Here is a 26,951-nt window from a genome sequence, read left to right as displayed (position 1 = left end):
CAGCAAAACCTGGACAATATTCAGGCTTAGGCTGATAAGTAGCTAGTTTCATTCATGTCACACAAGTGCCAGGCAATGACCATCACCAACAAGAGAGAATCTAACCATCTTTCCTTGGTATTCAATGGCATGACCATCATTGAATTCCCCACTATCAACATCCTAGGGGTTACCATTGACCAGAAACTGGACTGAACCAGCCATAAAAGTACTGTGGCCACAAGAGCAGGTCACAGGCTGATAATTCTGCAGAGAGTAACTCACCTCACTCTTCAAAGGTTGTCCACCATCTACAAGGCACAAGTCAGGAGTGTGATGGAATACTCCCTGCTTGCCTGGATGAGTGCAGCTCCAACAACACTCAAGAAGCTCGACAGCATCCAGGACAAAGCAGCCCCGCTTGATCAGCACCCCATCCACCACCTCCAACATCCACTCCCTCCACCAGATGCACAGTAGCAGCAGTGTGTGTACCATCTACAAGATGCACTGCAGAAACTCACCAAGGCTCCTTTGACAGCGCCTTCCAAACCTAGAAGGACAAGGGCAACAGACATATGGGAACACCACCGCCTGCAAGTTCCCCTCCAAGTCACAAACCATCCTAACTTGGGACTATATCAGCTGTTCCTTCGCTGTTGCTGGGTCAAAATGCTGGAACTACCCTGTGGGTGTACCTACACCACATGGACTGCAGTGGTTCAAGAAGGCAGGTCACCACCACCTTCTCAAGGGCAAGTAGGGGTGGGCAGTAAATGCTGGCCTTGCCAGCGACGCCCACAGACCTTGAAAGAATAAAAAATAACTATTGATCACTAGTTCTGTGATGCCGTGGAGGAAGTGATTTGTGTAGATGCTGTGAGTTGAAGGCTTAAGCAGTGGAATATTTAGACATGAAGGACAAGAAAGAGTGGAAACCTAAGGAACACTAAGTCCTCAGAGAACCTATTATGAATTTGTTGCCTCTTACTGATATAAAACTGCATTGTTTGTGTAAGGCGGGTGTGAGCTGACAAAGGCACGATTGTACACACAGGGCATAGCCACCTCCTGAAAAGAAACATTGGCTGCTACTGAGCGACGGCTCACTCAGGTAAAAGAAATATCTTTCGCTGATCGAAGATAAAAAAAAGACTGGAATTTGGAGATAGACTTGTGTCAACAGGAGGCACAAAAGCAAAACAAATGGAACAGCAAAATGAGTGAAAACGCAAACAATGGCGTGGTCTCCAGGATACCCCGGTGGAAAGTGAACAGGTCCAGTCACCTCTCCCCATGCGTAGTTATACTTTCTATACTGAGCCGTGCAGATAAGAAGGACAACAGGTTCGAATTCCACCTCTTTGGTGTGGTGTGGGGAGGGGAGGGGTGTGTTGGGGGTGGTGGTGGAGCTGGGCGGGGTAATACTACTACTCCTAATAATATCTATTTTACTTGTTGATGATGTCTAGAAAATGGAAAACTAGTGAAGGCTTCAAATCCAGGGTATATGAGCCCGAAGCTTTTCAGACAAATATTTTCACCCAGAGGATAATTATGGAGTTTATAGTTGCATTATAAAGACAAAGGCCCAGATTTTCAAAGAAGGTTCGTGAACTTGACACCCAGATGAATTCCAGGACCCTATTTTTAAATGCATGACCCAATTGGGCAAGAGGCGAGCATGGTGCCCATTTAGAGGCACAAAGCACCTCCAGGAGACATCAGCAGCAAAGGCGAGCTACCATCTGACGTGGTAAATGCGGGCTCACTCTTAAATTTTAAGAATAAATTAGATAGATACATGGATGGGAGAGGTCTGGAGGGTTATGGACTAGGTGCAGGCCAATGGGACTAGCGGAATAATATTTCGGCACAGACTAGAAGGGCCGAATGGCCTGTTTTTCTGTGCTGTAGTGTTCTATGGTTCTATGGCAGGTGGCAGCCATGTTGGGATTGCCACTGCCTTGCCGTATAGACTCCTTAGAAGCCCAGGAGGTGAAGCAAGGCAGAAAATGGCCATAGATGCCAAGCTATGGTGCAGCATTCGACCCATCGACCCAGTGTTGAGTGGCTCATCAGATTTCACTTTAGCATAAACACAAATAAACTTTCTAACACTGACGTGCACCAGACTGTTTGTGTTTGCCAGAAAAAAAAAGACATGGAAAATTCCATTCTTCACCGGACTGGCCCCTTAACAAACTCCAAAAGAAGCTTACTGGGCTGTTAATTGGCAGTGAGTGGATTTCTGGTTCCCACCGCCCCCCCACCAGCCCTTTAAAAATCTAAAACTGTCCAGGAGGCATCGGGATCCCAACACGGCCTCCAGGACCGCAAATCCGAAATAGTGCCCACACGTGGTGCTGACCCTGCAGCCACTTGACCAAAATGTGCGACTTGAAACGGGGACTGAATGACATCTGTGCGCGCTGATCCGATTAACCTGGGCTGCTAGCCCAGCTTCGCTGAAAGGTTACACTTGGGCCAGGATTTTCCAGCCCTGTGGTGGCGGGGACCCTCCGCGGGAGATTCAGCAGGTTCGGCACTGACTTTCGGTGAGACCGGACAATCCCGTGGAAAATCCCGCCCTTGGCATCGACTCCCTGGACTGCTTTTAACTTTCAGGTTCAGTGGAGGGGATGAGGTATATAACAAGGCAGCCTGATCTGCACCAGATCTCTGCCTACCTTTGGGAGTTAAAATCAGCCCTTCCCTTTTGTAACACCACAAGAGGATTGACTGGCAATTTAAAATATGCCTTCGCTGAAGAGGGCGGAATGATTTTTTTTTTTAAAAAAGATTTATGTTCCTTTGAATTTTTTTTTCGCTAACTCCCTTCCAATCCTGCTCCTGCTGGGGCTTGATTTCATCAACCCCTGCATTCTTCTGCCACTGCAAGCAACGTCATTTCTCACAGGCAAGTTATTTGAACACAGGGGGTGGTCCAATCTCCCAACCTGCATTTTCCATCAGGAAACACTGCACAACAATACAAAGTGGTTGGCGTCGTTGACTCTCTTTTTTCTCTCCCTAACCCACTGAGTGAGCTACCACAGGCTCTTACCCCACCCACCCACCCAACCTGAGATCACCTAGCCCAGTCATCGAGGGCAGGATTCAAATCTGGGTTCCCAGAATTTAAAAAAAAAACTCTAAGGCCTTTATTTGTTCAGGAGGAGTGAACACCAAACCCTCAATTGACAAAATACAGACCTGTCCAAGCCTGCACCATCAGTATGAGACATGGATCAGTTTGCAGGTCTAATCCTTTTTGGTCCAGTCACCTATATTCTAACACGCCTAGTGCCTTACTCACAGCTGCGGGAAATTCAATCAAATAGAGCTTCAAAGCAAAATTTCTCATCGTGACTGTAGCAAGCAAGTATCCAAAAACGCCATCCAGAACATTGATTGCATAATGATCTGGTGGGATAAAATGGTGTTTAATAATCCAACCAGGGTTGAGACCTAAGGATCAAAAATAAAAATAACTGAAAAAACTCAGCAGGTCTGACAGCATCTGTGGAGAGAAATACAGTTAACGTTTCAAGTCCGTATGACTCTTCATCATACGGACTCGAAACATTAACTGTATTTCTCTGCGCAGATGCTGTCAGATCTGCTGAGTTTTTCCAGCTACTTTATTTTTGTTTCAGATTTCCAGCATCCGCAGTATTTTATTTTTATCTTAGAGACCTAAGGATGCCTGGCATCCCTTCAAAACTTCAGCCAAATGGTCATTCCTTATTTGAGTGTAGTTTGTATTGCTCAGTACCACACTGGGAATAGGTTTGCCCACTCAGGCTATTTCAACAGTAAAACTGTTGATTGCGTCAAGGTCTCATTGTATTGCTGTGAGAGGTTATCTTCTTCCTCTAATTGTTTATTAACTGGCAGTATATGCCTTTAAAGAAGTCATTGCAAACAATACAATGACTGCTTTATTGCACAATCATGTTGGTCTGGATGAAAGTTTTCAGTGATTTAGATACATTAACCTTCAGGGCTTCAACGTGTTTTTATACTGAGTACCTCAAGGAAGACCATCACAGCTATAATTGTCAGACTGCAGCATGCTCCAACATACATTCCCTAACAAATCACATCTACCTTAAGACTTGAACACTGATGCCACATTTTGAGCGGCTCTTCAGTACCCCTCTTGCATTTGTTAATTGCCAGGTCACAGACACTTCCCTCACCTTGCACCTCACAAGATGAACATTTTTCGTCTGTCTACTGATGGTCTTCCCTCTCTCGCCCCTCCTAAGCTCCACATACACTGCCCCACTCTTTCTCTGTTTTGCACTCACGCTCTGTTAACATTGAGACTCACCATGCTGCTTCCAGTTCTAACACCTCATTTTGAGAACAACAAATCTGGGGAACCTCTAGTGTTACCTAGTGAGCAGCCGAGCCACAGACAAGAAAGCCCCAGGGTCCATCCCCATTAGTGTTGACAAACACTGCTGAACTCCGATGGTGGGACGGTAGGAGTGCTATAATTGGCCTCAGTGCCACTGAGCGCTGAGGAGGAAATTTGTCTGGAGTTCTAACTCCTGAAAATCATTCAGTTCAACTCTTCCCCCTGACCTCTCCCACCCTCACAACCAGAGGGTGAAGATTGGGCTCAACTTTTCAGACTGACGCGTCAGTAATGACAATTTGGACATGGTGACAAGGGGCAAGCAGGACCGCTAAAACTTCAGCCCTGCAAGAACTTAATGCCTTTGGCACATCAGCGAGAAAGTGGCTCTGAAAAATGACTCAATGTCTCCCCTTCCACCAACAATCCTTAGGTCTTTAAAACCAAAGCTTGGTGTCACCTGATCACTGAATGAATAATTTAAAGAAATACTACTACTTGATTTATGTTGTCCTCTCTTCTGAACCTTGGTGCTATCCTCCACCATGGCCCTTGGCCTTTCACTGGGGTCTCTCCTCTCCTATTCCACTCTTTTCCCCCTGCAAGTTCTGATCCTTGCTGCCAATCTGTCTCACCAATTTCAGGTACATCCATAGTAAGTAACCCAAAGCAAGGATATTAGCCGGGTGCTTCATTACTGAGCCTCAAACAAGCAAGATCCTGTTGGGAACATAGGGGTAGGAGCAGGGCCATTCAGCCCTTCGAGCCTGCTCCGCCATTCAATAGATCATGACTGATCTGGTTGTGGTTTCAACTTCACTTTGCCATCTGCCCCCCATAACCTTTGACTCCGTTGCCTATCAAAAATCTGTCTAACTCAGCCTTGAATAAATTCAATGTCCCAGTCTCCATTGCTTTCTGGAGAAGAGATTTCCACATACTGATGACTCTTTGAGAGAAAGAATTTCTCCTCATCTCCGTCTTAAACAGTAGATCTCTTATTCTTAAACTGTGTCCCCTGGTTCTAATCTCTCCCACAAGTGGAAGCATCCTCCCGGTATCCACCCTATTAAATCCCTTCAGGATCTTATGTTTCAACAAGATCACCTCTCATTCTAATAAACTCCAAGCGGTATAGGCCCAGCCTGCTCAACCCTTCTTCATAAGATAAGCCCCTCAATTCCATTAGGTTCTTACCTAATGTCATCCCTCCACCTCCACCACAACACACACACACACACACACACACACAAACAGATTTGGGTCCTTTGTCAATATGACTTGATACTATACAGGACAATATGTTTGCTAGAATTTCCTTCGGTATCTGGCAACTCCCATGCAACCATATGGCCACCTCCATCAACTGTAGTCCTCCCTTACACGCTCTGCTTTATTACACTGAAATTTCCTTTCCACTGATGCTTGCAAGGGACAGCAGTTAACACAGATGGTGACACTCCCGGTAACACTCTGAAATATGCACACCATTACTATTCTGTCCACTTCCACCTCAATAACTCCACCTCACTTCGTCTCATCTGCTGCTGAAACCCTCATCCATGCCTTTGTTGTTCTATTCCAACTTGACTATTCCAACGCACACCTGGCTAGCTCCCATCTTCCACCCTCCACCAACTTAAACTCATCCAAAACCCTGTTGCCCATATCCTAACTCACATAAAGCCACATTCATCATTCACCCCTGTGTTCAATGACCTACACTGGCATCCCATTAAGCAACACCTTGATTTCAAATCCCTCCATGGCCTCTCGACCCTCCCTCCCTAGTTCTGTAATTCCCCAGCCCCCACAATCCTACAAGGTGCAAAAGCAAAATACTGCAGATGCTAGAAATCCAAAATAAAAATGGAAAATGCTGGAAATACTCAGTAGGTCAGGCAGCATCTGTGGAGAGAAACAGAGTTAATGTTTCAGATCGATGAGCCTTCATTAAAACATCCAACAAGGTGTCTGCATTTCTCCAATTCTGGGCTCCCTTTAAGATGCTCAGTAAAACCAACCTCTTTGACCAATTTTTGGTCATCTGCCTTAATATCTCCTTGCATGGTTCAGTGTCAATCTTTGTTCAAAAATGTGTCGTGAAATGCCTTAAATACTTTGTATATATGCAAGTTGTCATTGCTTGTATACTCCACGTGACTTCACTGTAATCCTGCTATAAGCCACACTCGTCATTCGAACACTTTGCTACACCGCACACTGATATAAGTCACACCCTGAAATATCAGAGTTTTAAACTGTTTTTACAGATCAAAAGCAGTCCCTTCATTTTTGGGGTTAAAAGTAACTTTCAAACCAATTTCTGGACCCTCGTGACAGAGTGTGTTGGATGTAATTAAAAAGCAGATGGTCTGTCCCGTCACACAAGAGCATTGTGTATGTTAAGAGAGGCTTATTAACCACATGACCCGAGGCGCTGTCTGAACATTTAAAAGTAGGAGTTGGGAACAAAACTTACACAGAGAGAGAGAGAGGGAAAGAAAGCCTCACATCAGGGGCAAGGGCAAAGCAGATACCGAACGACAAAGCGAGAAACACAGAAACAACACAGCGAGAGAGAGAGTTAGAAACAGATCGCAGAAAAACTGACAGTAAGATACGTGGATAAAGAGAGGGAGAAAACAGGAATTCAATCGAGAAACACATTCTGCAATAAGCACAATTATGAGAAAACTTATTTTCTCAACAATGAGAAAAATAGAGGAACAGAAAAAACATAACAGGAGAAAGACAGAGAAAATGTCATCAGGATGGAGGGAGAAGGTGGAATAAAACTGAGGCAGCAAAACAAGGGGTGGAGGAAAGGAGAAGGGAGAATAATGTAAGACTGACCTGCTGAAAAGAGACTGAGAATGTTAAAGAACTGCAGGGAGAGATAGGAAGGAAGGGAGAGAGAACAGGCGAGAAGAGGGGAGCCGGGCACACTGCCTGAAATGGATCAGTTTTCTGGCTTCAAAAGGACGACACCCACCAACAGACTGACAAACAAACGTCTCTTTGAAGACGACCCAGATCTGATGGACCCCATGCGCTCCTCTGATGAATCATCGGGATTAGTTTCAGGGTCTCATTATTCCAATTAATCTCATTCCATTTCACATGTCCCAGAAAAATGCCCACATGAGCTTCTCCTGGGGTAACACTGAGGCCAATCTGTCAAAACTGTTTCAAGCACTGGCTCTGGAAAAGTCAGTCGGACAACAACAGGCTTAACCAGATAGAACCCTCTTTTGTTAGCTGTTAATTCGTTGAATTTAATTTGTTTTATTCTGTCCTACTCTTTTTTTTTCTAAACAGGATATGTGTCAGCCACAACCCTGGGTCCAGTAACATTTGGCACACAGCAGTCTTCCACTGCTTCGTTTTTTTCAGGTTTCCTCCCCTCCTGCCCCTAAATCACAGCTCCCAACACCTGGCAGGGGCTCTCCAGTACTTCGCCTAGAGTGACCACTCTTCTCCCGCTCTCCTAAGCAATGGGTGTCATCAGACTATTTGGCTTTGGAGGGCAGTGCTGCCAAGCCAATCCTACCCTCAGCTTGAGACTCATGCATTTGGCCCACTGCAATGGTGCTGGCTCTTTGAAGAGCTATCCCCTTATCCCCTTAATCTATTTGCCTTGCCATACTCTTCAAATATTTACCCACTTTCTTTTACTAAAATCTGTGGATTCTGCATCTGCCGCAGTTTCTGACTGACCGTTCCATGCCCTAAAATCCCTTTGCTAAAAAAAGCAAATTCTCTCCTTGTTCTTCAAATGATGATGTTGAGTTTTTGCCCTCTAGTCACTGACTTACAACCTGTGGTAATAGATTTTCCCTCTTTACCTCAGCAAAGCTCGTTACTCCTGAATGCCTCCAGCACGTCTCCTCTTAGCCTGCGTTGTTCCAATGATAAGAGCCCCTGTTTTTGCTGTTATAATCTTAATTCTTCTTCTTCTGCTCCCTCTCTGCTGCATACGGTTTCCAACCGGGGGGGCTGCTGAATGGTGATCAGGAGCAAGAGTCTTGGCTAATTATTCCCTCCCTCTAGGACAGGGACACTATGTGCTACCACAATATCCTTTACTGCTGCCAGGGTTAACTGCTCCTGATTATTATCCAATAACCTCAAAACAATCATACACTTGAGTGTCAACTGAGGGCAATGTGATTCAAAGATGCGATTGCGATGCCCCCTCCAGTCAAATAGCCTACAGACATTCATGGTCTAGCACTTGACGAATGGCCAACAGATGTGGGACAGAGGAGCCGTTGATGTCCCTGGAACTGCATCCTAGCCCCATTGAGCCCCTGAAGACAGCTACGTTTAGAAATTAGTCGGCCGCCTTCATTAGAAACGTACCAGTGAGAGCTGCAGGCACCAGTTGCAGCCTCGGGGGCAACATACCAGGATTGTTGGGGGTCGGAGGTGGGGGGTGGGGGGGGTGATATTTGGCTGGCTCGGAAGTCCACCAAGGGTCTCGGGTGATTCCAGGAAGGGGGATTTATTATGGAGGAGGGAGGAGAGCTCATCTCTCCGCATTCGAGTGGATTAGTGTTGCTGAAAAAAAAAAGACACCCTGTCGAAGGTTTTTGTCCTGTACTCATCAGGGCAAATTCACAAGAATACCAAATTATAAGGGGAACAACAATTTATTGGTTGCGACAGTTTGTTGTTGTCCCCTTTACAATTTGGTATTCTTGCAAATCTATCCTGACAAGTGCAGGACAAAAAGATTCAACTGCATGTCTCTTTTTTTTCAGCAAAACTCAAGTTCTGCACCACCAAATGACTATCTGTAGGTATCTTTTTTTAAAAGGTGCACCTTTTTGGTACGGCACCTTTAGGGACTGCTGGTGAGGCTGCATGTGGACTTTCAGGGTTTCAGGGTAAACCAATTTCTGGCTTGATCCTAAACAAAAAGGGTTAGTTCCGGAATCAGCATATTAGCCAGCTGTCGGAAACGCCTGTAAAGCGTTTGGATCACCTTTACGTCGGACTTGTTTCCGATACTGTTCCAGATTGTTCCCTTTGATTGCCCCTCCTCGCGCCTGTTTTTCACGACGCCCTCTTTCAATCGCAGCGTGTTCCTAGTTGAAAATTTGTGGAGGGTTTTTAAAAAAAAAAAGGAGGCTGAATGTCGTCTAGCTGGGGTCTGATTAAGCCTCAGGATGCAATTTCCCTCCCTGCTGTCTGCTCCTATGTAAACAGCAAGGGCAGTCAGTGGCTTCAAAGGAAATGAGCAAATCTGGACCCTGCACTCATTACATTCCCTGCTGCATTCCACAGATTCTTAGGTCTGTCTGAAGGACAGGGTCTCAGCCTTGTACACTGCACAGCTAAACATCACCCTCTCAACTCAAAGACTTCCTTGTACGTGTCCTCAGTCCAGCGATTGGATAGTCCCCTTTGCTTCTGGCCCCCTAATGCCGCATATTTAAAATTTTGATTCTTGTGTGTATATCCTTCTCCACGACCTCACCCCTCCCTAGTTCTTTAACTTCCCCCAGCCCTATAAAAACTCCCCTCCCTACTCCTAAACGTAGTTCCTCTGACTCTGGCCTCTATCCTCTCCCTTCCTTTCACCACATCATTTGCAGCTGTGCCTTTAGTCACCTAGACTCCACGCTCTGCAATTCCCCCGCACCTTCCTCTCCTCATTTTAGACGGTCCTTAAAGTCCACCCCTTTGATCATTGTTTTGGTCACACCTCCTAATGCCACCTTCACTGGCTCAGCTTCCATTTACCTCTATATGCCTCTGTGAAGCGGCCTGGGACCTCTCTACAGCATAGAAACTCAAGTTGTTATCTTGGTGCACCCAGAGCTGGTTGCTCTCTATGGTATTTAGAAGGCTCGTTGAGCAAACGGGTAATAGATTGATTCGGGGCAAGACCAAGTTCACGGAAAACGCTAACCTTTGTGAAAATACACCGATGCTTGTCGGTCAGGCCTCACGGTGATGTTATCTGGAAGGCCAAGATCTGACTGGATTCAGCCAGCCTGGAGGGAGATTCAAACTGCAAGGTTTCACCCCAGCTGGTCGTAATCCTCAAACACATAACTGTACAAACTCCAAAACAATGAAAGACTCTCCCTTACATGAGGCAGTGGTTGTAGAATCAGCCCAACTCTAAGACCGAGGTTGACTCCTGGCCTTAGCCTGGCTCCGGGCTTAAGACAAATTCAGTCAGTCTGAATTCTCAGATCATACTCGCCCTCCCGCAGGCCACCGATGTGATGCTGAGCACCCTCTCGATGGCCTTAAGTGTTATGCCCCATTGCCAGAGGGAAGAAATATAGCAAGTTGCGGTAACAACAGGGACCAAAGGGGGCAAATCGTCGAACCAAAACCATTAAAAACAAATCATGCTGCGCAGCTTGCTTTAACATTGGAGTCACCCCCTAGATTCAGGCTGGTCTGTGAGCAGAAGTCACTGCCAGAGATCCATTCTGAATTCACTCCAAGCAGACACTCTCTGACTTGGCTCCCATATAAATGGTCAGGGGGTGAGTACCAGAACTGCACCACAGCAAGAGTGTGGCCTTTTAGGAAGCCAAAATTGGAGTGGGGGGGGAGGGTGGATGGAGGTAAAATAATTCTTTCCCCTTCATTTTTTCTGTTGCTCCTGATTGGAAAAGTCTCTGTGAGCTGTGACGTGTGGAACTGGAATCTTCTGGCCCTCTGCACGACAGAGGTGAATCGAATTCGGTGATGGGCCGGTTAATAAAAAGTACCCCAGAGAGGGTAAAAAAACAACTTTCTTCTTCTCAGCTTCCTTGGAATTACAAGTTCCTTCTCTGCCAGTTTCCTAAACTCTCCTTGAAGGGAGGGAGGGTAAACTGCACTCCTCCAGCTAACATCAACAGGGCTCGGAGAGACGAGGCCAAGAAAAATAACACAGCTCCTTTCAGTTCAGCCGAGCCACAGACTCCCTTGACCTACATACAAGCCTGTGGTAGAGCAGTTACTTGTTTACTGCGTTTTTCAGGCTTGATCCAAATTGAGTGCCGAGTTAGCAATGGGCCAAATTCTATTAAGAAAAGTCAATCTGCCTGCTTTTACCATCCCCTGTGTTTCCCTTGTGAAGGCACACATTCCTGCAAAGCTTTAGTTCTGCCAGCTGCCTTCCAGTACTTCATCACAGGTTATGTGGTCATTTTAACATTCACTGTTTTTTGAGGGCTTGCTGTGTGCAAATCGGCTGCTGCGTTTCCTATGTTACAAAAGCGACTACATTTCGAAAGAACTTTACTGGCTGTAAAGCACTTTGGGACCACCTGGGATCAAGCAAGACGCTGCAGAACCTTTCCTTCTTTTACCTAGGCTCAGATTCAAGGGTAGCCAGCCGACTCCCAGCCCACCGATCTTGGCCTCCAGGAGCCCGAAATAGAACACCCTCCTATATTAAAGAAGTGGTTTAAGCTCGTTTCGGCTCCAGCAGCGCTAAGGGCACCAAACTTTGACCCAACACTGCGTAAGAAAAGCAGCCTGGTCTTCCCGCTCCCAAAGGTTACAAGTGTTGGGAAGGTGAGGACTTTGGCTCGGGGGGGGGGGGAGAAGAATCAGGCCTGGCCACGCGCCCCATAAACCGCCCACCCCACCACTTCACCATTCACAGCCCGACCTCAGACACGAAGAAGACAGGCACTTATGTGAGGCTGAACAGCATGGCCAGCACCCCCGCGAACACAGCAAGAGACAGGCATAAACTCAGAGAGCAACACACTAAAAGCCAGTCGGAGTCGGACATGAAAAGCTGCAATCAGAAAACACAGAAAATGCATTGCTACTGCAAATATTTGTAAGCAGATATTCAAACGGTTCACAGCTTAGCAAGCTATCCTTTTGCTCTGCCTCAGCACGAAAGGCCAGGGACTCTGCCAGCACCCAAAGCAGCAACAGCCAAATGGTGCACTGCACTCCCGCATAACTTTTCAAAGGCTCTTAATAAGACATCAAAGCAAAGTATCAGATTCTAACCAGAGAGGGGGGGTGGGGGGGGCGGGATGGAAATAAGCCAGTGTACTCCTGATGGCTCTCCAGTGAACCTCTGGCTCAAAAGTATTCAGGAATTCAAGCGAGGACTAGCACTGAGATATCACCCTCCCAGGTTGATGGAACAGACGCCAACACTTATTGCCAAAGTACATCCATAAGATATAAGGCTAATGGAATGCTATCATTTATTACGAGAGGGACGTTATGCTTCAGTTATACAGGGCATTGGTGAGACCACACCTCGAGTACTGTTTGCAGTTTTGGTCTCCTTATTTGAGGAGGGATGTAAATGCATTGGAGGTGGTTCAGAGGAGGTTTACAAGATTGATACCTGGAATGAGTGGGTTGTCTTATGAGGAAAGGTTGGACAGACTGGGCTTGTTTCCACTGGAGTTTAGAAGAGTGAGGGGGTGATTTGATTGAAGTATATAAGATCCTGACCGGCCACATCCAAGGTGGACGTGGAAAGGATGTTTCCTCTTGTGGGTGAGTCCAGAACTAAAGAGGCACTGTTTTAAAATTAGGGGGTCGCCCTTCTAGGACAGAGATGAGGAGAAATTTTTTTCTCTCAGAGGGTCGTGCGACTTTGGAACTCTCGACCTCAGAAGGGGGTGGAGGCGGGGTCACTGAATATTTTTAAGGCGGAGGTAGATAGATTCTTGTTAGGCAAGGGAATCAAAGGTTATCGGGGGTAGATGGGAATGTGGAAATCGAAACACAAGAAGATCAGCCATGATCTTATTGAATGGCGGAGCAGGCTCGAGGGGCCGAATGGCCTACTCCTGTTCCTATTTCTTATGTTCTTATATAACCTGGGAGAGGTACTAGAGGGTGCCAGACACCAAGGAAAGAGTCAGTGCCTTCAGAAGAGATTTTTAAAAATGGACAAAAATTACAAGCGCAGGAATTTCATTGGAACACCATCACCTCCAAGATGTCCTCTAAGCTACACACCACTCTGGGCATGTATCACTGTTCCTTCATGGTGGCTCAGGTCAATATGCTGGATTTTCCTTTCTAATGCCATGTTGGAGAAGCACCCACTGTCGCCTTCTCAAGCAACTCAGAAAGGCACCCACTGTCGCCTTCTCAAGCAACTCAGAAAGGCCAATAATTGAGGTTTTGCTGCACCCCCTGACAAAATAATGCTTCAAAATCCCAAATGGATTTTAGGCAGCCTGCCCAGGTGGGTGCTCAAGCCATATGTCCAATCCCAGCCAAGCAGGGATTCTGCAAGAAAGGCATCACCCCCCCCACCACCCCCACTCACCCCGACCTCCAGGATGATCTTAAACACCTCCCAGTCACTGGCTGAAGGGCAAAACTTCAGGAGCATGTCATTCACTGTCTCAGTTAGAAAACATGCGTGGGTTAGAAAAACTGCCTCCCCTCCATGGCTCAGCGGCTTCATCCAACTGAGCTGGCCAGACCCGGAAAGTCCCAACTTTAGCCCCCCGACCCGTGGTGGGTTTCCCTGAGTTCCCCTGGGAGCAGCAATTGGGTGCCAGCACTGGTCGCAGTGCTCAGTGAGCTGACAAAGAGAACAAGTTCAAGCTGAGGAGCTGCTCCCAATCCTGATACAGTGAGCTCTGCTCCATTGGGTGAGGTCAGGATTGCAAAGGCCCACAGAGAAGAACGTCCTGCTGCTTTGCTCAGATTACATCTCCCCTGCTGCCCACTATACATTTACCACTGAAAATGCTAGTGAAATGGGGACCCACCCTGTATATAATATCCCTCGGCTTCATCGTAATACTGCCCTCTGCTCTCCCACACTTTGTGCTTGCAACTACTTTAAGGCCAGAGCCCCAACACCCTATGGGCAGCCAAACCCAAATTATCAGTATTCCAGGAATAGCATTCGTCGATGGACTCTGTTATTGAGATAATGGCTGCAGCAGCTGCTCTTTTCAGCGTTTCTTGGCCTCTCTTGTGGCATGTAGAGAAATGTTGTTCTAATTTCACCCTTTCTCCTCTTCTTAAGATTCTAATTCCTTGTCACTTGGTAGCACTGAACTTGAATATTGCTGAAAAAGGATACATGCTGTTGAAGCTTTTTGTCTTGCACTCATCAGGACAGATTTCACAAGAATACCAACTGTAAAGGGAACAATAATTTGTACTGCATGAGAAAAGAGTGCTGATTGGCTGAAAAAAGAGAAATGCTGTCAAAGCTTTTCATCTTGCACTCTCTTCTTATGCAGTACAAATTGTTGTTCCCTTTACAATTCACCTGGCAAGCTGCACTTTGCTCGGGACTTTGCAATTTGTTGGCCTACCTAGCTTTGGGCAGCACTCAGCACCAGGCTTCGCAGGCAGCACCACATCACTTTTAGGGAGGCTGATGGGCAGGTCTCTACCTACCAGTCCAGCCTTAAGGCAGGGGTGGCTTTTCAACAGCTGCTGGACTAGGGCTTGCTTGGGCAATGGGGAAGAAGTGGCCTCAGGCAAGGGAAGAGTCTGCAAGGTGAGAGCTGTACTGGGGGAAGGAGGGTATCCCAGGGTGTGTGGGGGGGGCACATGTTAATCTGTGCAAGTGGCCTCAAGATGGTGAGGGCTGAGGAGGCAGTCTCCAGAGGAGATGAGGCCGGGTGGAGATGTGAGGGAATGTGTGAGAGAGTGAGTGGTGATGTCCCTTGAGCTGGCAGTGAGTGAGATGCCAGTGAATGTGAGTGTGTGAGCTTAGAGTGATGAGATAGTTGCCTTACCCTGGCAGCACGGATGAGATCATTCATCCTCTTTCTGCACTGGATGGCCAGCTTCTTCCGTGCAGCGTTGACACTGACTCCCAGCCACCGCCTCCCAAGCCAAGTAGTGAGATTGCCGGACCTCCTGCGGCCAGAGCAGAGGTGGAGGGCATCACGACGGGCCTCCAAAAGTCATTCCAGTGACGGGTCTTTGAACTCTTCTTGGCTTTCACTGGAGCAGTCCTGGGCTGCAAGCATTGAGAACTGTGTGCGAGGTTTCAGTTTGGATATGGCACCCGGAGTGAGGAAACGGTGAGGTAGCGGCGTGGTGGGTGATTCAGCGGTCGCCCGCACAGCGGGACAGCGTGTTACCTGTGGCTGCATAATCAATGAGGCTGGAAGCGGATGATACAGCGCCAAAACCCACCATTGCGACCGACGGGTAAAATGTTGTTCCTCATGCCCACTACCGCACTTAGTGCGAACCTGGGACGATTCTGCCCATAGTTTGAGATTCTCAAACTTGGGGGGTGGGGGGGGGGGGGGGGGGGGGGGGCGGGGGGGGTGGGGGGGGGGGGTGGGTGGGGGGGCGGTGGCAGTGGGGCTCCGCCACTTAACAGAATTTGAAAGTGGATTGAACGGGCTGGAACTATTTGAACGGGATCCACGGGAAAGGGCCACAATTTACAGACAGTCCCCAGGAAGGTGTCACTGTTGCAATGGGTCGCACAGAATGATGTCAGTATTTGCGGGGAGGGAAGGTGTCGCTGGGAAAGTATCAGCTTTGCCGGGAAGGTGGGCGGGAGGAAGTGGGGGGCAGGGGGAGAGAGGGAGGGGGTGGTCCTTAGAGACCGGCGGTATTTGCAGCTTGGAAGAGTGCCAGTATTTGCAGGGGATCCCAGACAGCAACGTTTGAAATCACTAGACGATCATGTAAAATATAAACTCTCTATGACTGTGCATTACTAACAGCTGTGTAAAGCATCTGAATTAAGTGTGCACAGTCTGTGCATATGTGGAGCATAAACACGCCAGCATGGGCTTGTCGGGCCAAATGGCTTCTCTCTGTACTGTAAATACTTTGTATACTATATATAATACCAATTTTCAGTAGCCTGCCACATCTTATTATGATCTTTCAACATCCCGACTGCTTAAATTACTTTTAAAAGAATTACATATGATACAAATTACATTATCAATGAATTAAGATTAATTATTTATAAAATTATGTCATAACATACTCCTGCCGTTATAAGGCTGCCAGGTTTATGTTTAACAATCCTTGCACCCAGCTTTTACACAACTTTACCCCAAGTTGCATGTACGCTGCATCCCGTCTTGTCTCAGAAACTCGTCTGTGCTTAGCATACTGGATCCTTCTGAAGAACAGTCACCACTGGAATGCAGGCAAACCACCGTAGCCATTTTGTGAATGGCACCAACCTTCATAAAATGAATGGCCAGTTCATCTGGTTTCGGTGGGGATGCATTGAAAAGAGGGATGTTAGCTGGAAAAACCAGGACAACTCCCTGCTGTTCTTGCAAGAGCACGACGGGACCCTCCAAAATCCACCCGATCTGGCAGATGGAGCCTTGGTTTAAGGCCTCATGCCAAAGGCAACACCTCCGACAATGCAGCACCCTCTCAGTTCTGCACTGGAGCGCCAGCCTGGACCTATGAGATCAAGTGTTTCAGAGAAACAGATGTAATGGTCTCCACTTCTCAGCAGTAAATGAAATGGCTGTCCAACACCATGCTCGCAGTAGAAACACTATTTTGACATTAACAGCTAATGGCTAAACATCTAACAAGCTCAAACTGCACTTTAAGCACCTCTTTCTGACTACCTCTATGATTTTGACAGACCATACTTGAAATTCTCTTTCCCAACCACCTTGTCCCCATTACAGCCCAGACCCTGCAGTTATGATCTATTCTCTCGGGTATTTTCAGCATGACTCCCTCCCTGTTCCTCTCCTGAAAATGCTGACTTTAGGTGGGGCACGGGTTACCCCTTGCCACCTTACCCTAAGTAGCCATTATTTGGTGGACAGTGAGCTGTTGGACCCCGGAGGACATCCCAAGCAAGCTCGGTACCCGCGTGCTTGTCCAGCAGGAGTCACCAGACCAGAAAATCGGAAGCCGCCCCACCACCTTGAACTCCAACTCGTGCTGAGTCTGGGCTGCGGCGGAGTGAGGTGGGAGCTACAATTGGTTCCAACGTTGTTAGATTAGGCTGGAGGTAAAAGAATCAGCCAGGCTTCTTGTTCCTGAATGCCATACAGTGGTCCCCTGCTGGAAATTGTGCGGTTGTAAAGAAGCCGGGGCTCAGTGTGTTGCTTTCTGCGCTTCAATAGACATGAACGTTTGTTATAGGGGCCATGCATTAACGATGGTATAAAATCTGGAGGGCAGCTGCATCCACCCTCTTCATCGGCTGAGAAAAGGAAAGGTTCAGGAGTAAAGTTCACAGCAATTAGAGCTCATGCCAGCCGTGGTGCCTGAGTGAGCTACTTCAATAAGAACCACACTGAACGTTGACAAGAGTTACACTGAATATGAATGTGTATCTCGTGGAGACCATAATAAAATTAAAGCATTTGGTAAAAGCGAAATGCTGCAGATTCTGGAAATGTGAAATAAAAACAGAAAATGCTGGACATATCCGGCAGGCCTGACAGCATCTGTGGAGAGAGAAACAGAGTTAACATTTCGAGTTGAACATGATTCTTCTTCAGTTCTTCATACGGACTCGAAACGTTAGCTCTGTTTCTCTCTCCACAGACGCTGCCACACCTGCTGAGTATTTCCCAGCACTTTCTGCTTTCGTTATTAAAACATTTTGTATTTCATGGTGTTCAAGCAATCCATGCACTCTTAAAACTGGTAGTCTTGAGAATACTGTTGAAACAACTCCACCAGCAGTGTCCTTCACCGTGTTTCACTACTGCTCTCTATCCCAAGAGACAGCCCTTTGACCTTGTTTACAGCCCTGTAAGCTATCTGAAGTACTTTTGCTACATGACTGAAATAGCGCGCTCTGCAATGATTCAGCAGAGGAGCCACTGTGATTTGCCTCAACGCCCATGAAATACGCTGGAGATGGAGGGGAGGAAATAGCCAGGAATTTCCGGAGACTCCCGCTGAATAGGACTCGTGGATGTGGGCCTCTGAGGGAGACAAGACTGGGTTTGGCCTTGAGCCCCCCTGCTCCCCCTTCCCCTCCCTTCGGGCGAACAGCCTGCCAACTCAATGCATGGGCTGCTGCGGCGAGGAGAGCAGCCTGGTCTGCAGGCAGCTACCCCAGCTCGAGAAGACATGAGAAGGAAAATGGACCAGTACAAAATGGCACCCACATCTTGAAAGCACCACCATTTTGTCATGTTGATAAGAAAGCCGTAACCATAGCTTGCTCTAAAAACCTATTTACATTGACTTTCTCCCGCTTCAGATCTATATACATCTCGTTTCCATTTCGCGGGAACTTATATGAACTTCAGGTCTGTTCCACCTCGCTCCTTAAAAAATAAACAAGTTACCACAGTTAGAAATGTCACACAAACTCTTGGGGATACAAGTGACCCTTAGGTCGACTGTTGCTATCACCGATTCTGTAAAATTCCTGTTTACTATTTCAAGAGTAGTCGCTGACGGGTTAAAATACTGAAAGGCAGTTTTACACGAGTATGTAAATCAAGTGGCTAAAATAATATCTGAAAAAACGTTACCCCCTCCAACACCAGCCCCACAGTTTAACAAGCCCTAGAGGCAAGGTTCTACAGAAGTCTTTTCACCAGAAACTGGCAGTAAATATTTACAAATTATTTCCCACAGTCAAAGTTCCAAAATATTCTCACGCAATGCCCTTTTTTAAAAAAAAAACATTACAACTTTTTAATCAATTGCTATGGGTAGTTACTTGTTTCCTACGTTCTCAGAGTTAAATTGACAGATTCTAAAATAGACAACGGGGAATCTGAGCTTTATATTTTCTGTTTATTTTTTCAACTCACTTCCCGCACCACTTCTGTACAAATGTTGTCACATTCCCAAATCTCCTTGGTTAATAGATCTTCTCGCTGAACCCAATACATTTCTTTGAAGACATCTCTGGCGTCTACACAGCACCTTATCCCAGATCTCAAAGGTGTCTCAAAGTGCTTCTCGCTCAATGGATTAACTCGGAATAGTTATTTTGCACAAAGCAAGGTTAACAACGGCAAGATAAAAGCAAAATACTGCAGATGCTGGAAATCTGAAACAAAAAGCAAAAATTGCTGGAAAAACTCAGCAGGGTCTGACCGCATCTGTGGAGAGGAAGACGGAGTTAACGTTTCGAGTCCATATGACTCTCTTCAGTTGCTCAGATGCTGTCGGACCTGCTGAGTTTTTCCAGCAATTTTTGTTTTTGTTTTCGTTTCACAACAACAAGAACGTGTCTGCAATGCAGGAAAATGTCCCAAGGCACTTCACAGAAGAGTATCCAAAAAACTTGACAGCGGACAAAAGGAAGACACATTAGGACAACTTAAAAAGCTTCCAATAAAATAAACAACCACGTAACCTGTTGGTTGAGGGATAAATAGTGGCCCGGACACTAGGAGAACTCTTCTTTAACAAGTGCCACATGACCTTTAGCACCCACTTGAACAAGGGACTAAGTTTAAAACATTGATCAGAAAGCAATAACCCCCCCCCGACAACAAAGGTCGCTCTCTCGATACTGCACTGTCCATATAAGAACCACATATTTCCTGTGCATCTTTTTTTTTTACTCAACTTCATTTCACTTTTGTTACAAACATTTTTCACAAGCAAGATGGCTAGAGTGTGAATTCATTCGACTATCCAGTTGGAAGATCCTTATGATAAGGTTGTTAGTAAAGGTTTTTCTCATTGCATTGCAGATTTTTGTTTTAGTCACAACTTTGATCTACACGTTTACATGAAAATTGTCACTGGCAAAACAATTCAGCCTCATTATTCCCAGCTTCCCCACAATGTTTAAAATTGCCACCTCGTCCAATATATGTAATTTCTCCCTGTGCACATCTTATTGAGGTCAGTGCCTCAATGTTTCCCTGTATCTTTCAGTGTCTTCGTCTCTCGGTACCCATGTCTTTCAGTGTTCGTGTGTGTCTCAGGTGCCTGCGTTTCAGAGTTTGCATGTCACTTGCTAAGTTGTGCTGCGACTCTTCAGGTCTCAGTGCCCCAGTGTCTGTCTCTTGTGTATCTTTCGGTATATGTATGCGTGTGCGCCTCGGTGCCTGTGTTTCTCAGTAACTCTTAGTCTTAGTATGTCCCTCAGCACCTGCCTGTGCGTCGGTGTCTGTGTTCCTCAGCGTGTCTTGATATGCCTCTCAGTGTGTGTGCATGTGTCTGCGTTGCTCCATGTCCGCCTGTTCCCAATTAACTTTCATTGTCAGCTCTCGCCGACGGAGCAATAATCTTGCACCTTCAACATTACTTTCAGACATGTCAGCTGTGGCTCAGTCCATAGCACCCTCGCCTTTGAATCAGAGGGTTGTGGGTTCATGTCCCACTCCCGGAAACCAAGAACTGTGATTGTACTCGAAAGAGTTGCAATCTGTGACTGTTGATAACTCGAAAGAGTTTCAACATTACTTTCTGAGGACGGGGAAGTGGGCTGAGATCCCCCATTGTACACTTAAAAAAAACACAAGGAAACGAAGGATCAGGCCAGAACCTAAACCAAAGAAACCTTTCTCAAAATTTCCTGGAATGGATCAATCTTGAGCCTGGGGACTGCAAATTCTAAAAGCTCGGAGATATTAACACTGTAGAGCATGGCTGCTGGTGCATGGAGGTGTTGCTCTCTGGTGCCTGTGTGCTTAATCACATAAATAAGAAATTAATTGAGACACTGGCAAAAATGGGTAAATGTGATTTGGCGTGCCAAAGTTCTCAACATATCTCTAATCAAAATTTTTCATCTAGGCACCCTTCCTGATAAACCTTTTCCATTTTTATTTCCCATGGCCACATTTATAATGGCAACTACCTGTGTAAACTTGTCACGCTGTCACTGCACCCTTCAGCCAGAGGAGATGCAGCAGCGCCATCACTGGCCAGAGGGTGTAACTACAAAACAGCAGGTTTACATAGGATCACAGGAATTGTTTTACATTCAGAGGTAAGAATTTATGGGTAAATGAAGATCAAAGCTACCGCTTTAAAACAGGGTTTGAATTACATTTGAATGGTACATCACTCAAAGTTTGTTTTAAATCCCTGCGTGCAATACTTTGGCACATTGGTATATTTTTGTGGAGGGGAGGGGGGATACATGGAGGGGCGGGTCAGTGAATCTCAGAATTGTTGGAGCGCAGAAGGAGGCCATACGGCCCATCTTATCTGCACCAGCTCTCCGAATGTACCGACTCACCCAGCCCCATTCCCCCTGCCTTCTCCCTGTAACCCTGCACCTTTTCAGATAACAGTCTCATTCCCTTCTGAAGGCCTCGATTGAACCTGCCTCCAAGCACACTCTCAGGCAGCGCATTCCAGACCACCGAATGATCATCGAACTGCATTCTAACCCCGGGTCAGGTTGCCGGCTTGCGGGATCCTTGGAAATCTGATGGAACGGCAGGACCCAGTCACACGGCAGGGAGGGAAAAAAAACTGAATCTAACGGGTTGTGTGACTAACCCACCTCGTCCCTTGCCTACCAGCGAGAGTTCACCCCGAGGAGTTGAAACTCTTTCGAGTTATCAACAGTCACAGATTGCAACTCTTTCGAGTACAATCACAGTTCTTGGTTTCCAGGAGTGGGACATGAACCCACAACCCTCTGATTCAAAGGCGAGGGTGCTATGAACTGAGCCACAGCTGACACCTCCCTGAGGAGTTGAATGCAAATCAACAGGACCTCTGAACAAAATCCACACACCGGTGTCTCCCTAAACCCAACGAGGCAGAACTACGCACATCAGCTAACATTATCCTCCTACTGGCTCTCTCTCCAATTCATGAACAACCTCCTCCCAGTAAAACTACTGCGTCAAAGGGATGTGTTAATCACACTGCAGAAACACCATGTCAACTTTCTGTGACATGTCACTTTCTCTTCCAAAAATGATGACCATTCACTCCTCACTCTCCCCCCAACTCTGTCGAGGGCTGGCTTTCTGCACCCCTCGTGTGACACTCCCTGAGCAATTTTGGGACCTGCTTATTCGCAGACATAGCTTTGCCTTTCTCCTTTCTCCTGCTCTCCCCCCCCACCCATCACTCCTCTGCTCCTTTCCAGAGGGTGAGGGATCTCCTCGCTGGGCTACGGCCCCGCCGATAACTGCTGCCCGAAGTTGCCTTACCCGAGAGGCCACTCCTTTTGGCGACAGCCCGCGAGTTATTTGGCCAAGAGGGGCATCACAGCCGAGTCTGATGCTGCCTTTTCTACTTATCACATCTGCTCTGGCACCCGGCAGCAGAGGGCTCTGTATGGTGCCCTGGGTGTGTGTGCTTAGGGAGGGGAGGAATATGATTCCAACTCCCCACCCACTCTACCATCTAGCCCACAGGTGATAAACTTGTGACGCCTCCCTACTGCTGCAATCCCCAGTTGTACAGCAACTAACTCATTACAGACCAGGGTGGGGTGGGGTGGGGTGGGAAACTAAGATCATCCTGCCCCCTACAGCTCACCACTTACATGGGTGATATTGCAAGCGTGATTTTAAAACTCTTGAACACCACACCCCTCTTCAAACACAAAACAATCCACTGGGTTGTCTTCCACAGCCCAGTGGCTTGCAACCGAGCGACCCACTGGTTTAAAACGGTCAGCCGCTGGAGTTGATTTTCTGAACCTTGTCTGCAGAAAGTATATGTATTAATAGAAACAGGCAGAGCCTCCAATGCAAAGATCAACCCCTTCCTTGCCCCCAATCCCAGAAGCAAAACACACCAAAGGTACCGTCCACTCTACAAGTACCAACCAGCTGGTGTTGCCCTCAAGAGGTTCTGCAGGGGTCGCCAGAAGCCAACCTGGTTTGGTCTTTGGGACCCTGCTGCTTACAGTCCCCTCGTTTGCAAGTCACTCTACCTCTGGGCGGGGGAGTGGAGCGAAGTGGGTGAACCTGATCACGATTTGGTAGAAAACCAGATTCCGCCCTCCAAAGAACCGACCCTCCAAGACGTCTCGATCTGAACGCAAACCAATCCTCTCCACCCACCCACCCCCCTCTCCACAAAAAAGCAAACCCAGTGACATCTTTTTTAATTGCCAAAAGAGGCTACTCGCTCTGGGGAGGGAGGGAAGGGGGAGATTTGCAAACGGATTTAGTTTCTCTCGTTTGTTTAAAAACAAAATACAAAACCGTATCCCGATCGGATGGGATACACCTCTTCTGCAGTGTGTAAAACACACACACAGGCGCTTGTACAATCCTTGCACACATGTTTGTGCAACTTTACCCCTCAAGCACACATGCAGAGTGACACACCCTTAACACATTAGGGGACGTCTTCCTCCTGACTCACATGTCTGTGTAAAAGTATTTGGGGGCATTATCTTTAGAACAATTGATCCAAACACAGGGCACAGATGGAAGTTTTGTGTGTGTGTGTGAGCATGCATTAACCCATACTCTGCCCTGGGGCATTAAGTCTTAACAAAAGGAAGGAATAGGTGAACGCTTTGAAAGTGTCCCAACCCGTTTCGCCCATTCTCGATCGTTCATCCCGAGAAGCAAAAGTACTGGGGACGCTGGAAACCCGAAATAAAACCAGCTACTGCTGAAAACACCCGAATATTTCCAGCACTTTCTGTATTTTTTTTAAAAAAAAATTCTTAAAAGCTGGGCATTCCACCACTGTGGAAGGAAATGGGGAGAACCAGACACAGTTTTCAAACTTCAAAAGTTTCTTCAAACTTTATTCCTCACCCCCCCTCCCCTCAATCTCAGAGGGGTAAGGGAGGGAGAGAGAGAGGGGAGGGGAGGGGGGAGGAAATAAAGTTTGCCTGCCTAGAGTTTGAAGAGAGAGGGGAGGGGGGAGGAAATAAAGTTTGCCTGCCTAGAGTTTGAAGATGCAGTCAAACAGGGGAGTGCTTCAGAAATAAAAATACTATTTGCAGGTTGGAGGGTTTGACACACCAAAAACAAAACGACAATCCTCTAGTATCTCCCGCAGCTGCACTTATAGCTGCATTTGTTTAATCTTCAAATAGCCACACCACACCCACTCCAGGATTTCTTTACATGCCTACCTCTGGCACAGATTTGAAAGTCACTCCTCGCTCTCTCTCTCTCTTTCTATCCCGTCCCTTCATCCCATATGAAATCCTGGCGTGGTTACACTTTTTTTGCTACCCCCGCCACCACCACCACCTTGTCCTCTGCTCTCAAAAGTCTGCTTTAAGTTACTCTGTCTTTCCAACCACAGCCAGGAATTCCAAGGTTTAGACCCTGGCTCAGCGCCCAGATACTGGGAGGGGGGGGGGGGGGAGGGTAGTAAGAGATGCGTTTTTTCTTTCCTCCTTTTTCCACACCCATGTCAAACACTAGGCAGAAACCTTTTTTTCGGGGCAAAAACCCCTTATAACTTGTCAACAACATCCCAAAATCACCTCCCCCCCACCCCTCTCCTCCACCGTTCAATTTATTTTCCCTTTGATGGTAGGAGTTGGAAAATCAACTTAATACAACAACAAACAAAAAAAAAAGAACTGACATTAGAAATTTAGATGTTCAGATTCTTGCAGGCTGGATAACTTTTGGATCTGCAAAACTTTCCTGAGGGGTTTATAGCTCCGTCCCACACAGTCCACGCATCAGACAGGCAGTGAACCCCAACCAGGCAACCCAAAGAGATCCACGCCCACGTTAGAGCTCAACTCTTGTCCAATGCAGCCACCAACAGCTGGAGAGGACTCATTTTTCCGCTTGGCAAAACTTTCCAAACAAACTTTCCGATAACTTTGCAGCTCGAGAAACCTCTCGGCAACTTCATTTCTTTTTCCGCAAATCTTAAAACGAAATATATATATATTTTTTTTTTGGGCAGCAAAATTTCCACCGTTTAAACATATCTCTTATTCGATTTACCTGGTGGCAGCGATTTGCAGGCTAAAGCCCACGCCGTCTCATGGTGCCGGGGCACCCAATGCTTGTTGTGTGGAATAGCCCGTTATTGAATGCAGCACTCTTAGTGTAGCTCCAGCCTCCAGATACTCGATAATAAAGCTCTACTGTTACAGGGCTGGGCTCTTGTACACGATCGGGTGTGTCCTTTAGGGGTGGAGACTAGCTTCGTGCTGTAAGAGTGAAAAAGGAGAGAGCTTACATCAGGGATGTGTCAGAGCAGTCATGTGCCCTGACAAACCCACCTCGCCAACAACCGCTGCAACAACAGCAGCACAGAGTGCCAGACCCTGAGGGGCACGGCACAGTCTCAGTCCTGCCATATCTACCAGGGCAGGGGGGGGGGGGGGCACAGTCCAGGCCAGCATATCTACCAGAGCAGAGGGTACAGTCCAGTCTGGTTATCCCTGTCTACCAGGGCAGGGGGTACAGTCCAGTCTGCTTATCTGTGTCTGCAAGGGCAGAGGGGCGCTGTCCAGTCTGTGTCTTCCAGAGGAGAGGGTACAGTCCAGTCTGGTTATCCCTGTCTGCCATAGCAGAGGATACAGTACAGTCTGGTTATCTGTGTCTACCAGAACAGAGGGTACAGTACAGTCTGGTTATCTGTGTCTACCAGAGCAGAGGGTACAGTACAGTCTGGTTATCTGTGTCTACCAGGGCAGAAGGTACAGTCCAGTCTGGTTATCTGTGTCTGTCAGAGCAGAGGGTACAGTCCAGTCTGGTTATCTGTGTCTACCAGGGCAGAAGGTACAGTCCAGTCTGGTTATCTGTGTCTACCAGAGCAGAGGGTACAGTACAGTCTGGTTATCTGTGTCTGTCAGAGCAGAGGGTACAGTCCAGTCTGGTTATCTGTGTCTACCAGAGCAGAGGGTACAGTACAGTCTGGTTATCTGTGTCTGTCAGAGCAGAGGGTACAGTACAGTCTGGTTATCTGTGTCAACCAGGGCAGAAGGTACAGTACAGTGTGGTTATCTGTGTCTGTCAGAGCAGAGGGTACAGTACAGTCTGGTTATCTGTGTCTACCAAAGCAGAAGGTACAGTCCAGTCTGGTTATCTGTGTCTACCAGAGCAGAGGGTACAGTACAGTCTGGTTATTTGTGTCTGTCAGAGCAGAGGGTACAGTACAGTCTGGTTATCTGTGTCTACCAGAGCAGAGGGTACAATCCAGTCTGGTTATCCGTGTCTACCAGAGCAGAGGGTACAGTACAGTCTGGTTATCTGTGTCTACCAGGGCAGAAGGTACAGTACAGTGTGGTTATCTGTGTCTGTCAGAGCAGAGGGTACAGTACAGTCTGGTTATCTGTGTCTACCAGGGCAGAAGGTACAGTACAGTGTGGTTATCTGTGTCTGTCAGAGCAGAGGGTACAGTACAGTCTGGTTATCTGTGTCTACCAGGGCAAAAGGTACAGTACAGTCTGGTTATCTGTGTCTACCAGGGCAGAAGGTATAGTACAGTCTGGTTATCTGTGTCTACCAGAGCAGAGGGTACAGTCCAGTCTGGTTATCCGTGTCTGTCAGAGCAGAGGGTACAGTACAGTCTGGTTATCTGTGTCTACCAGAGCAGAGGGTACAGTACAGTCTGGTTATCTGTGTCTGTCAGAGCAGAGGGTACAGTACAGTCTGGTTATCCGTGTCTACCAGAGCAGAGGGTACAGTACAGTCTGGTTATCTGTGTCTACCAGGGCAGAAGGTACAGTACTGTCTGGTTATCTGTGTCTGTCAGAGCAGAGGGTACAGTACAGTCTGGCTATCCGTGTCTACCAGAGCAGAGGGTACAGTACAGTCTGGTTATCTGTGTCTAC

General features: G+C 47.1%; 1 protein-coding gene across 1 annotated transcript in view; it reads right to left on the bottom strand.

The window, feature by feature from the left end:
- The window catches only part of LOC144670173 (neuroblast differentiation-associated protein AHNAK-like), a 56,301-nt gene extending 30,977 nt beyond the window's left edge, over positions 1-25,324 (bottom strand). The window contains exon 1 of the mRNA XM_078532647.1: positions 25,114-25,324. The gene's annotated coding sequence lies outside the window, so the exon portion shown is untranslated. The remainder of the gene's footprint in view (positions 1-25,113) is intronic.
- Positions 25,325-26,951: the final 1,627 nt, after the last annotated feature.

Source organism: Cetorhinus maximus, chromosome 31 (assembly GCF_964194155.1).
Source record: "Cetorhinus maximus chromosome 31, sCetMax3.hap1.1, whole genome shotgun sequence".
Taxonomy (NCBI): Eukaryota; Metazoa; Chordata; class Chondrichthyes; order Lamniformes; family Cetorhinidae; genus Cetorhinus; species Cetorhinus maximus.
This window is presented reverse-complemented; position numbering and strand designations above follow the sequence as displayed.